Source organism: Vidua macroura, chromosome 10 (assembly GCF_024509145.1).
Source record: "Vidua macroura isolate BioBank_ID:100142 chromosome 10, ASM2450914v1, whole genome shotgun sequence".
Classification (NCBI taxonomy): Eukaryota; Metazoa; Chordata; class Aves; order Passeriformes; family Viduidae; genus Vidua; species Vidua macroura.
The window spans coordinates 18,583,533-18,598,141 of record NC_071580.1 but is presented as its reverse complement, the minus strand read 5'-3'; positions in this window follow the sequence as shown (position 1 = coordinate 18,598,141).

The following is a 14,609-nucleotide window of genomic DNA, read 5'->3' as shown; positions in this document are numbered from 1 at the left end:
GAAAGAGGTGTCTAATGTACCAGAAACCAGCCCAACAGGTCTCTGTTTCAGAAACCCACAGATTGGATTTGAACAAGGTACATATTTGGACTGGGAGAACATTTTAGGGTCATGTGCTATGTCCTCATGACATCAAAAACCCTACAAGTTTTCAGATTTCTGTGCAATGTCTGCATTTATAAAATACTTTTAACTGTTGCTGATTAAATAATCTGGCTTAATTAAAAGCAGATTTTGAACACATGAATGCGTGATTGTAACAAAAATTGCTGCACTTCAAAATTTTAATTAAAAATACTTCTGAAAAAACCAAACCCATGAGGTGATGTCTGTGTGCCATGTTCTCCTTTTTCACTTTCTTCACAGCAATGACTATGGATACTTATTTGGAAGAATATAGGGCTGAATAGTGAATCCAGCTAATTCAGGAGCCACCTCAATTCTCAGCCCCTGTTCTCGTCTTCTTTCCTTCTTCCCTCTTTTACTGTTCTCAGTGTCTTTCTTTCTTCAGGGTTAATTTGTACTCTTAAAACCTAATGGAATAAGCTGCTGGCTGCAACAGCTTGTGTTAAGCAGGAAAGATGGTGTGGGAACAATTAATGAGAGCTAGCTTTCCCAGTTTTGTGATGGCTGTCATTGGGGCAGTTTATTGGAGGCTCATTCCAGTTTTTTGCAGTCTGTTCTACAGCCACTCAGCAAGTGAAATTTAGATGGCATCACTTAAAATGCACAATAACCAAAACCTGAGAAAACATTGCTTTCTATTCACAATGTTGCCAGCATTCTAGCATGGGAGTTCATTGTCTCCCTCCCCTCTTCTCTCTGGTGCCATTTAAATTTTGTTGTTTTATGCTGTTCTGCACCAAAAAGTGAAATCACACTAATCTAATCTGATCTGGTCTAAAAAAGGTGAAAAGGGATTAGGGACGGAGATTTATTCTCAGTCTCTCTTAAATTTCCTACGCTGTTTACTTGAATTTCCCCCTCTCTCTTTGTTTTCTAACAAGTTTCTGTTCCTCTTTCCCTGCTCTGGATGAGGGCAAGGCAGAGGAGAGACTTGCTGCACACGAGCTGCTGGTGGAACCCTGTGGAGCTGGTTGCTGCCAGGGGCAGGAAATGGAACACATGCCTTCCATCCAGGCACATTTCTGCCTCTAATCAGATCTGCAGTCATGCAGGGAGAAGTGGCACTGACAAAACGTCAAGAAATCAATCCTCACATGCACATGGGTTCCAAGTGGAGCTATGGATGGATTTCTGACAGAGAGGAAATGGCCACGGCCAAAACTGTGTTGTACATGGTGATTACAGCTGTAAGGAACACTTCATTTAACCCAAATAGTAGCGAGCCTTTAGCATGTGAGTAACTGATCCAAGCTTCCTAATGGAAAGTTAAAGTCAACTTCAGCTTAGCAGCTTCAGCTTGTTGTGCTCCTTGCTGTGCTGTACCTCTGCCCTCAGGAATACCTGTTCTGCAAAGCTCTGCCTCAAAGGCTGCTAAGATTTAAATAAATCAACTGTACTCATTTATAAGCTTCCACATTATTACTCTATAACTAAATATACGTACATATATATATTTTGGCCAAGGCTGAAGTAATAGTTTCTCCCTTTCTTTAAGGGCAACTTGCATCCTGGGGCTCAGCAATAGGGTGCACTGTTCATACATTCTAGTGCAAAGAGAAAAGCAGAGATGCCCTTGGAGCTGTCTTTGGTATGCAGTGCATGCAGCTCTGGTGCTTCCCTGCTGCAGCACTGGAGCCTTTTTCCTTTGCACAGAAAATAAAGAACCCTATTTCCTGGATTCCACAGTTTATATATTTTACATAGAAGATGAAAGTCCTGGATTTGTCCTAGATTGCCTCCCTGGAATGAAAAGGACTGGGAATTTGTTTCTGTCCTTTCAGGCCATAAAAATTCTGGGATAAGAATTTCATAGCAAAAGCACCACAACGTCATAATTCTGTGGGCCCTTGATGGAAGGTATAATAAAGAGCACAAAACTATTTAAAAAACAATTACCAAGTTACTTCATGTATAACTGTTATTAGCATTAGCTTTGATTATGATTTAGCATTTAACCACTATTAGAAAAATACTAATATTTCCATCACCCAAAAACAAGTTACAAAAGAGGTTTCTGAGGCAGAAAATATGTTCTAAAAAGATAACTTTGAACCTTAGGAGTAAATAGTGCTGAAAGACATGACGAGTTATAAAGTCTCTACCATACAGTGATGGAAGAGAATGATTCTCATAAACATGAATTTTATGAATTTGGATTATTTATCTATTTATTTATGTGGAAGTGTGAAGTGAATATTACTGAGATTGCTTCTGGTTTTCTTTATTATATTTAAAATGTAAAATGAAGCATGCTCTGTTATTTAACTTGTGAGCCTCACTGCTGCCAGATGTTGTTCAAGGCAGAACATAGTAACAGTTTGTAGAAGGCCAAATAATTTTTATCAGTGAACAGAGATGAGATAGGTGAGACCAAGGGCTGGGGATCTGCTTGTGGCAAAACATGTTCTAATTATGATTGAATTTGTTGTTTGGCAGACTATTTTTCAATTGTTGTCTGTATCACCCTGGTTAAACTGTGCTGCTGCTGCCAGCGTGAGGAGCACCATGTCACTGGGTCGTAAGGAAGTTTCACAAATACTTCTTTTCCTGAGGTATGTAATGTGTGTGTGTATCAGGTGCAAACAGCTACTTGTGCTGAGATTTCCGAATGTTTTTGGAAGTTTCTAACATTATCAAGTACAACTTCTGGAATTTTCCTGCAGAAACAAAACTTTTTTTCCTACTATTTTTTTTAGACTTTAAATATCACCATTTAGCATTTTGTTACTTGATACTTAAAATCCTAATAGCTGCTAACAAATATGGGCATGAGTTCAAGAACAAAATGTTGCATTTCTCTACTGACTAAGCACAATCTTAATTAAATCTACAAAAGCATGGGAATTCTGGGTGAAATTTGAGGGTCCTCTGCAGTGCATCCTAGTGCTTCAGGCATAATGGAAGGTTGCTGGGATAGCTAGTTGTACACTTGACAGAAGGCATCCTATCCATGGGCTCTAATAGTTGGAGATCAATTTGATAGCTAATTACTTGCAGCACAAGCAAGGCTAACTCTGAACCTCGTGTAGTTTGCTGATTATATCAGTGTGGTAGTCACTGAGAATGCCTCACAGAGACAGCACATATTATTACCTTTTTTCATTATAATTAACTGTCTGCCTCCTAATAGCTCTGTTTTGCATTACTGTGGAGAGTGAGCTCCCTGTTGTGGAAGCAGGGGCACTGAAACAGTTATGCAGTGGTGTGTTCTGACCTGTTAAAATATTCCATGTACAGTATACACAGTTCTATTGACCTGCTGATGATAAAAGCAGTGTATTAAAGGGCACTGCTACAGTACTTCCAGTCCTGTCTACCTCTTCAGTCCTCAGAGTGGCTTCAAGGACTGCTGAATTGGTGGCCTGGAGGAGAATCCTGGCTTAGTGATGGAGGCTCTTTTTCAGATGTAGGACCTTTAACACCGACCGACCTGTTACATCTCCTAGTTTAATGCTGGGAAGATTTTGGTGTCTGGCACTTGAAAATATGTGTTATCTAATAGGTTTCTTTTAATACATAGTCAAGCCACATACCTGATATCTCACGGCTTGGTGTCTGCCTATTAGTTTTGAAATAAGTTATTTTTATTACTTGCTTTTCTTCCTCCATCTCCAGGCAGAATAAATCTAAATTCAAATTTTAAAGTGGAGTGGGGGAGGGCAGACAAGAGAAAGAGAGGCCAGCAGTCAGCTCAGCATGCCAAGGTTCATCCCAAAGCAATTTTTTACAGCTGCATTTTAAACTAATTAAAAGGGAAAAAAAAAGAGGGTTTATCATAGAGATTTGAACCATGTCTTAACAATAGAAGAGCAGCTGGGTGCTGCTAGAATATCAGAGGTTGCTGAGCATTGCAGTTTGAATGAAACTGTCTGTCCAACTTTAAAAGAAGATGTCAAGTGTAGGCCCTCTCTCACTGAAAAAGAAAAAAAAAAGCCTTATTGATCCATTTAGTGGGTAACAGATAGGAATCAACCCAAAATGTATGTTCTCTAGCATTCAAGTTAGATAAATGTCAAGAGCTGCAATTGATCTGGAGCTCACTGCAAAACTTCATGGCCATACAGAGTTATAGGCTGGTGAATTCTGCAGGAAGTGATGGATTCTACAGAGAGATTTTTGTCATGTTTTCCACAAGAAACCATATTTGTACAGTGACCTGCTTGAAGGGTGTTATGGCACATGACACTGGTAAGAGTCAGCAGAACTGGGCAGAATTGCTTATGTTTTTGAGAAGGCATGAAAGGATTGCATTAGTTCTGGTCTTTTGGATTTGCTCAGTTTTTCTGTACTTTTCTACAAAGAACTAGTTCTCCTCAATTATGACTGTGCTGGCACACTTATCAATTATTGAGACAGGTGCCTTCAAATCCAGCACTGCAGAGACTAAGTTTTAAGTTTGGACTTTGCCAGTGAAAAGCCATCACAAAACTGTCTCTGAACCACAGTTTTGTCCAATATAAAAAAAAAAAAAGTAGGTTTCACAAAAAAAAAATAAATAATTAGAACTAGTCTAACCCACAAATACAGGTCAGTTTTCATACACTCTGAATTACTCAAAATTAATTGCTTCCCAAAGTATATTTTATGCAATAATGTCAGCAAAATATTGACTATATTTACATTCAAAGAATCTGAAAAACATAAATGTAGTGTGTTTTCAATGTGACATTGCATTTGCATAAAATTGATTTTATTTGTCATAAAAAATGAGTCAAGAATGATTTGTGTCCAAGATAACAATTTGCAGAAAAGCTCATTACTATTCTGGACTTCTGTGCTCTTCTGGTTTGGCCAAATTTATCCAACCAATGTCACAGTAGGAGAATGGGAATTTTGTGGCCAGAGCAGCAGGACAGGAGGAAAAAAAAAGGCAAGGGATAGCACAGAGCCACACATTTTTTTTTTTTTTTTTTTTTGTTATTCAAACTGGATGTCAACATCAGAAAGACTTGAGATAACTATTTATGATGTGTAAGGAGACCATAAACTGACATTGGGTTATCTCAGAGTCTTTTATGGAAACTGATGATAGACCAGTATGAAACAGATTTGTCACAGCAGCCTCAAAGCCAGGTTTTCAACTGTTCACGTTTGAAATTGGATTTTGAAAACAGTTCTAAACCAGGAGTAGGAAAGGAAAAAGCCTGAAGTATTCTCTGCATTGTACCATTTGTGAATTTTGCTTTTGATGTTTTCCTGGAAATGCAGTCCTGTGTCTGACAAAAAACTGATAAGAATATAGAATGAATATAATTAATATTTCAATGAAGTAACAGTGGAGAAAGGTGGTAGATTGAATAAGCAGGTGTCCAGCTAAGAATTTCTCAGTGTCTTTGTTCCCAGTGTAAAACACTTCAAGTTGAGCTGAGCACAAGAAAACAGCGTCCCTGAACCCCTGGGCTCCGTCCAAAGTGTGCCATCACGTCTGAGCCATCGAGGCAGATGTTTCTGGCACAGGGGGCCCTTTTTCCTGCTCCACCTGCTTGTGGGGTGATAGCACTGGAGAACAATGTGAGCATGTGCTGGGCTCAGCCCACTCCCACCCCTTTGGCATCCTGTTTGAAAAGTGCTGTAAAACCATTTTGCTGCCTCAGTAAAAGGCTGTATTTAGTGCTACAAGAAATTACATTTGGTTTTTTTATGAGATGAATACAGAGCAAATACTTATGAGTTCTCATGCTGAGGAAACTGTGCTGTTCTGAAGTAAATCATAGAGTCATAGAATCATTTAGGTTGGAAAAGATCTTTAAGATCATGGAGTCTGACCGTAAACCCAGCACTGCCAAGCCCACCACTGCTATTCACAATCTTTATTAGTACATATATATTTGTCTTTATGATGGACACATGCACAAACAGTTGATGTCAATGCATGCAGTGAAGGAGAAATAAAATATCTCTCATGTGGACAGAGAGAAGTAAAGGGGTTTCTTCAAAGTATTTCACATATTCTTTCACAATGATATCTTTCATTGTTCTTTGAGTCTATCTCATTTTATCTTTCATTGTTCTTTGGGTCCTTCCCTCCTCAGAAGATATTTTTGGGGAAGTAAACAAATCAGATAATTAATAAGAATTGCGAGAATTAAATACTTTGATAGCCCAAAGTGAAAGGAGCTTTCTCATTCTGTCTAATCTTTTGGGGTAGAAAAATTCTTTGAGCAAAGTGAATGCTTCTGAGTGCATTCAAATCTTACTGGGAGCTGAACACACACTGCTGACCTACATACAGGTATTTGTTCTCAGCTTCAGAGTCTTCTTACTAAGATTCTTCCTTTCAAGTAAATGAACAACAAATCTATCTGCAGATTTTTTTATTATTTTATTTTTAAAAAATAAATGATAATTTAAGATACAGCAACCGCTCCATTTGAATTGGATCAACAAATGACTGTTGCTGTCTTCAGGGGCTCTAATCTGTAAAGTTGTCATGGAAGGTGTATAGAAAAATAAGAGTTACAACATTTACTATAATTGTATAACTGCTCTGACTGTATGGTATGTGGATATGTTTAATGATTATAATCAAGTGGATGACACTGGGCTATCAAATCACTGTCTAAATAAAAGAATCTTTTTTTTTTCCCTCAACTAAATATAACAGCTCATGTGGCAAAAGTAATGTACTTTATCCTTTTTTCCCCAAAATGTTCAGAATGAATATTTGATATATAGCTATTTTCCCACTCTGTGTTTCTGCTGCACTTCATTTCCTAATGGGCCATTGGTAAAGGAAGACAACATTTCCTTAGGTTCAAGTAGGAACACTAATCTTTATATTACTTTGCACTTGATGAATGGATCGCCAAAATCTTACAAGTTTTTATGAGGATCCAGAGGAACCTATGCAGCAAGAACAGTTTGGCATCTGTTTGTGCCTCCAGACCCACTGGAAGAGAACCCTTGGCACCTCTTTTCCCCTCCCACATAGGTCTTCTAATGAGTTCATTTCCACACCAAAGATTAAGGCCAAGCAATGAAAGAAAAACACAGCATGGATTGTCTGAGAGGGAAGAAAAGCCCCTACATTAAAGTTTCAGAAAATGAGCTTTTTTTAGTAAAAAATTGATATTATAATGAATAGCAGAGCACTTCTTTGCCAGCTGAATGGCTGCTAAATATAGCACTTCCATCAGAAGTTTCTCAGATAGTGGATCTCTAGGTAAATGAACATCCTGCTTCTGCCCTGAAGATGTCCTTATCTTTAAAATTCCAGTCTTTAAAATATTCTTTTTATTCTTTAAAATAACTACAGAGCTCACTGACAGGCCAGACCAGGTCTGAAAGTGCCCTCCAAGATGGCTCTCACAGACTGCTCTTTGCAGCAGATTGCTCCAGCCAGGCTGCTCTCATCCCCTCACACATGAATTGCTGTAGAATTGGAAAGAGGGGGCTTAGGACTTGGCATTGGAAAGGTTTGCACCCTTCCCCCTTCCCAAACTCACTGAGTCCAGCATTAAAGATCAGAGAAAACGCTTGTAATGATTCATGAGACACCACTAGCCTCCCTCTCTCTGGAGTGCCCAATTCCTTATACACATCAATGTGGTCTTTTATTGTTGCTTAATAATAAATGGTATTTTGTTTGCCTACCTGACACTTTTATTAACTTCAGTCGTGTGTGTATGTGCACATGTTTCTCCAGGCATGATTTCTCCCCAACACCCCCCAAATTAGAGGGGGGATGGGGAGAAAAAAGCACAGCTTTATTTGAAGAGAATTTGTCCCTAATCTGTTGCAGCTGTAGGGGAGCATTCGGCCAATTAAACAGAGCAGGCTTTGGCTCCTTCCCAAATGAGGCGACCACATGTTACACTTGGATCGGTCACCTCGGGGGAACACTGGGTCACAGGGGCATCTGGTTGTCATTTCCTCTCTGGTCAGCATGAGGGAAGCAAGGAGGGGAAAAAAAAAGTACTTTTTATTTATCTCATGTCTTATCATCTGCTGCCTCGCAGCATCAAAAGGTCCAACAGCATCCAGTCAGAGCAGGAGAGGCTTGCAGGATGTGATGAAGTCCAGGATTTAGGAATGAGAACTGCGTGATTGATTTGCTTAGCTTTGAGGTGTCATTAGCATATTTCTGTTTCTCTGCTGCAATAGCATAAATGTGAAGGTTCTGTTAATATCAAGGAGGTAAGGGAAGGCTGGTCTTGCTTTAACTGACTTGAGAGTTGCTCTCCTTGGTAAGAAATGTGTCCCTCTGTAAGGGAACAGGCCCTCTGCTAGAGACAAGTGAAAAGCTCCTGAGCTGGGAGGGAACTGGGTTTGATAGAAATGTAAGAAGACACTCTGATTTCCAGTGTCTCACATGAGTGATATAATCTCTTGCTCAGCAAATAGTGTAGGTCAGAAATTATGAACAACTTAATAGCTGATCTGTAGCTTAATTGACTCCCAAACTGCACATCCACCTAGGACTGGAGGGTAACACAGGCTTCAGAGCCATCACAGAGAGGTTGTCTTCACAAAATCAGAAACATCTGGTTCCAACTAAACCTAGGCACTAATAAGCTAATACTCATAATGAAGGGGGAAATGCTTCAATGAACTAGTCAGGTCAGTGAACTCCTTTTCCTCTGAAGGTGCCTGGCCCACAGTTTTCAAACTATTATGGTTAACACAGAGTGATTATTTGGCTTTACTAATGAAGTAGCGTCAATAATGAAAATGTTTTCTTGATCTAAAACTTTCATCTTTTCAGTGCAATGAATTTAGAGCTGTAATGCTTCTATTCTAGGGTACTGAGCATCATGGTAGCTAAGGAATAATTAAGAAATCTGTGCAAGGCAGAGGAATTGATAAATGTGCTTTCTTAAGCAAAGTAACTGCAGAAGTTGGTGTTGAAAAAGGGCTGTGAGACCCATTCAAATTTGTTTGAGTGAACTGTTGTATTTTTTGAGTCAAGTGTGATATGTTATAAAGATTCAAGAGGGTCCCCTCAACTACACTGTGTTGCAATCAACAGAGCTGGGAGGTCAAAATACTTGCTATGCCCTTGATGTCCTTTTAGGGCCTGAAACTGTCTATCTATGGCACTGATAATAGGGTCTTGCAAAATGAAATTATTATCTGATATATGTTTATTGTCCAATTACTACTATTAGCGAAGTTAGAATTCACTTTTTAATTGTGGTTAGAAATACTTTAGTTTTCTTCCAGCTGGGAAGCTGGGACAAACTAGGAGAACTCAGTAAGTAGGTGCCATCCTTTTTGACACCTGAAGTAAACATGTCTTAATATTGGGCTCTTGAAAATGTAAATGGCGTTCATGGAGATCTGATGGTTTAATCCACAGTGTGTGATAAGAGATGGTAATTGTGCCAATATACTCTGGTATAGTTTCATCTTTGACATATCTCTGAGTCTTCTAAAGTTGATGGCTAGGCTGAGTAGCTTATAAGCAGTCCCTAGTCAGTTTGATAGTGAAATCTTAATTAAAACCATGGTAGAATTTTTGCACAAAACTCGGTAAAAAGAGTTAATAAATCCTATTTAATTTCATAAGAAAAAATGAGAGAGATAAAAAAATCAAACCCACAAAACCAATCTAAATCTAAAACGATCAGAAGAAATGGCAAACTCAACACAAGCATTTTGTTTCTTTTCTTTCTTCCTTCACATGCTTTTGATCTGGAGAGGGGACAGAAGTTAGCCCCCAGTATTTCTAAAATATAGTAATTTGTCAATGCACTATTTGTCTAAAATGGATACTATAATGAAAACAAGTGACAAAATACTGGTCCTTTGTAGATGAGGTTCAGATTTTCCTTGCATAACGTACAATTTTCCTACTGTATTTTGTGGTCAGCAATGCCAGTTCCAATGAGTTTTCAAATTATAAAACGAAAGAGGTAAAACTAAACTACTCCTGAGTTAAGGTATGGATTTCTGAATTTTTAAATTTTAGGGTAATTTAATCCATTTGCAATTTAACAATGTTGTCAAAATAAATGGCAGATTATAAATAATTGTAGAGCATGTGTTTTAATTATCCAAATATTGCAAAGGTTTTATTTCAAATACTGTCCCCAAAGTCCAGATAGCTGCTTTTCAATCCCTTTGCTGGCAAATATCAGAACTAAAGATAAACAAGCTATGCCCTTTTAACCTGTAGACTTTGATTGGCATCATGTTAAACTAACATTCCTCTACCCTAAGAAAACATAAACCCAGCTTTTTCCAAGGTAGAAGGAAAACCTCAGGGCTTTTTGGATAAGGTCATGTTCATCCCCCTTTCCTTCCTTATTTGTAACATCTTCCAGAAGCACAGAGAAATGGCAATTTTGTTTTGCTTCACTAAAGAATGGCACAGTTTGACTCAGATTTAACATAAACACAACCAAACACAAGTTGCAGAAGCAGGACTACTTGAAGTTCCCACAGTGAAGGTAAAGAAGGGAGGACGTGTGGCTTTTTCTGCATAGAATAATCATATACCAAAGACTTGAATAATTTTCTGTCTCTTTTTTATTGCCTCTAATCAGATGAGTTATATGTCACAATTGAAGAATTTGTTATCTGTCTTTAAATGTACAAGTAAGGCCTAATTCTGAAATTTATCACAAAAATGTCAAAGGCTTTTAGGCAAATAGACTTGAAATATTAAAAATAATTTTTCTCTTAAATCTCTCTTGAAAGCAGCACTGTAGTGGAAAAGTCCCTCCTGAAATCAGCACCTAGCAGGGTTAGTCCTTCATGTCCATATCCCACCCTCATTCATATGCATGAATTTAATGTTTTGCAGGAGAAAGCTTTCATTGAAAATTGATTTTAACAGATATGTTTATAGGATGTTAGACTCTTGTGCATAAGAAAATATTACAGTTTGACCATATGGAAAATGTATTAGAATAAAATAAAAATATTATGAAAAGGTTGTAATGCCTCTGTAGTCACTGTGAACAATTCTGTGACATGTATGAGAAAATTATGTACCTTTTAGAGGTTTCTACAACTTACATGTAAGTGAAGGAACCAATATTTTTCTGTGGTACTGTGATTTTAGGAATATTTCTGCATCTATCAATATGCAGTTAAATACAGTTCTTGGTCCAACTGATCACTTCTCTCTAAATTAAAACCCCTGATCCAATACCTCAGAATTGGTATCTTCAATACCTCAGAAGATATTTATGAACTAATTCTGAATTTCCAGTCCATTAACTGGCTCTTTGATTAACCAAACTGGGGCCCGAGTAATGGCCAACACAGAGGACAGCTTGTATCCTCTGGGTCTGTTCAGGTTCAGCTGCCTAAGCCCAAAGGCAGAAAAGTAAATATTGTGTGTCCTGTTCCTTTTATTCAGGACCTAAGTACATGGAAACAAGAAAAAACAATAATCACAAAAACTGAAACAAAGGCTGTGTTGACAGAATTGTTTTGCAGTTCAGGGAAGCAAAATTGATGTAGGGATCCACAGTGCTTTTGTCCTCTTCTAGAAGTAAAATAAATTCTATCATGTATTAATGTTACTGATTCAGCAAGTAATGCTGTGATATTTTATTCCATTAAACTACAAACATTGGTGGAAGTTTGCAGCATGGCTGAAAGCTGATTTAGCTCAAGTATCATGAGCTTGGTTAAGCAGATGAATAAATGAGAAATCTGTATCAGGGGTGTAATGTTAACAGTTTGTGTGTCCAGGAGCCCCAGTGAGCATGCACTGTTTGTTTGGACAAATGCTTCTGGATTTCAGAACTGGCCCCCAGGTCAGTGTCAGCACTTCCCAGCCACGGGTGGAAAAGGTTTCAGGAATTTTCTGTCCAAGGCTGTGATCAGGTTTTCCCATATTTTCCTGAGAGTTGATAGATGTAGCTCAGTAAAACAAAGATGTCACTATTGCCATGTTCTTCATGTTTTGTACTTGAAGTATGATGGCAATAATTTTCCAATCTCTGCTATTGATTCTGCAATATCAGAGTCTGTTTTCCCTACAACCCATATGAAAATGAGGAAGTATCCTTAAAAATCACAAGTTAATAGGCTTAGCAGCAAAGTCTCACAGTTTTTTAATATAGTTTTCTCTATCCATGTTTTCTCTAAGTGGTTTTGGCAAGGGATAGAAGAGGAACACAGATATTAAAGATATGTCTAGCTAGTTGTGCATGGAACTAAAAGGGTTTTTTGTCTTAGTTTTATGCAGTTTAGAAACTGACATGAAAAGAAACTCTTAGGGGCATTTAAATAATAGGTGAATTCTATGCCAATGCTTTTTTTGGATTCAGACCTGTGACTTTTCTTTTTCAATATCCATTTTCTTAATGTTTAAGACAAGCTAACAGTAATCATGGGGTAAACAATCATTTAGCTAGGAGATCCATTAACAATATTGAGAATAATTCAGAAAGTTTAAGTACTTCTAAAGTCTGGAAATTTCCCGTAAAGATATCTGAAGTAAGTTTGGAAAAAGATATTTGAGATGATAGCATAAGGAATAAATCAGAAGGAAAAAGGAATTTAGTCTTGCTGATCTCGGATGGTTTCCAGTCCTGCTTGGCTTTTAGGTGCAGAAATTGCCCTTTCGATTATTTCAGCAAGAAGTGGATGTGCCCACCTCTGAGGAATGATTAAGTTATTTAACTTGGGTAGAATGTGAGGAAACATCTCAAGTTTTGATTTCACCACAAACTTTTATTCTTGTGGTGATCAAGGTATTCAGAGCAGAATTCTGGGAATATATGAACATAATGGGGAACTCCTTTAAATATAGTAAGACTCCTTTAAACAACTTGTGAAGCTTCTTAATTTCTTCACCTGTCTTTCACTATTTTTTCCCTGCAAAAGTTGGGGTTTTTTTCTTTGCTTTTTCCTGAAGATGAGTCTTTATTTTCTGCATCTGAAGCCCTCTGCTCTCTGTACTCTGAGACAGACTGTTCCCATCTCTGTTCACCAGGCTGTCACACACTTGATGACTTACATGCACTGTCATTCTTCTTAGGCAAAACAAGCCTGTTTGCTCAGTCTGTACTCCAGGGTGGTTTTTTTTTGGGGGTGTTGTATAACTCTGCTTGCTGTTGCATCCACTGAACTTGTTTATGACTCATATGCTTTCTTTACAGGGATTTAGGTAGAAGAAACATCTTCGCAAACCTCCCAAGTGTTTTAATGATGAGCAGAATCATCCCATCTTTATTTAATCACATCACTTATGGATTTTACTGGGGCAAATGGAATGTCCTTGGGATTCTGTGTTGTACAGATCTATTACAAATCGGTTAACAAGGACATTTCATGTAATCTAATTTTAATTTACATAACCTTTTACAATTGGATTATTAAAGCCTAGGCATTGTAATGCATGTGTGGAAGAGGATGCGTCCCTGCCTGAAGTGGCAGGGTAGCTTGGCTGCTAAGGAGAGAGCAGCATTTCATCTCACACTTGGGAGAATTCCCCGGGATTTGTGCTCTCTCATTTGGAAACACAACCTGGCTGTAACAAACTGAAAACTGTTTCAGGAAAGTGTTAATTTCTATGTAGAAATTATGTTTCCCAACTCCACACTAGAAAGGATTAAGTAAGAACTTGCTAATTGCAGGAGGTGGGAGGGCCTGGATTTGTAGGCAGAGCAGGTGATAATGTAACTGGTGGAGATTACAAACTAATTATGTGAGCCAGCAATTGCCTGCCAGGTGTTCGAGATGCACAGCAGGGTGGAGGGAAGGGGTAGCTGGTGGGGAGCAGCAAGGAGGAATCTGACATGCACTTTGAGTGAGCAGAGCTCTGATTAGCACTTTGCTCAAGATGGCTTGGGCGTGAGAGGAAAGGACAAACGTGGTTGTGCTTTTTCAAATTTGTTTTCTGGCATGAGTCTAAGCTTCAGTGTTACATTTGACCACTGCCTGATGATGTGTGGGCCTGTTACTACTCAGCAGCCACCTGTAGGCTGGTATGAATGAGCAAGAATTTTGCTCAGTGGTATTAGTGAAATATACCTGATAAAAAACTGTGACAGTTGTTCTCTGCAGTAGAAAGGCCAGGTTTCGCTTCAATTTAGGATGCCTTTTGAACAAATCCTTGGTATTAGCTTTATATAGTATGGAGATTGGTGAGAACACTTTGCTATTCTCAAGCACAGGCACTGAAGAGTAATTCAGTCATTACATATTTTAATACAAATTACAGCTTCCTGAGTAGCAACTATAAATAAGCTCTGGTGCCATGTGTGGAACAGGCAGATGAGCGTTGTGCTCTCACAGAGCAGCCCCATAATTGAGAACCAGATGCTCCTAAGCTCCAGCCCTGTTCCTGGTCTTCATGAGCATGCTTGAGTGATTGCCTGCATCAGTGAGTTGTAATTAATTAGTTAGAGCCTGGGAATGTGCAGAAGGTATAAAAGCACAACAGAAAGTATTTGAGGAGGTGTTTTGTTGCTCCACTTCCTTCCCATCAGATGTAGTTGGCGTGACCTGTTGAAAAGCACCTAAGTAAATATATGTTTCACAAAGAAGAGGTATTAACATTTGTTCCATTTTCTTAATAA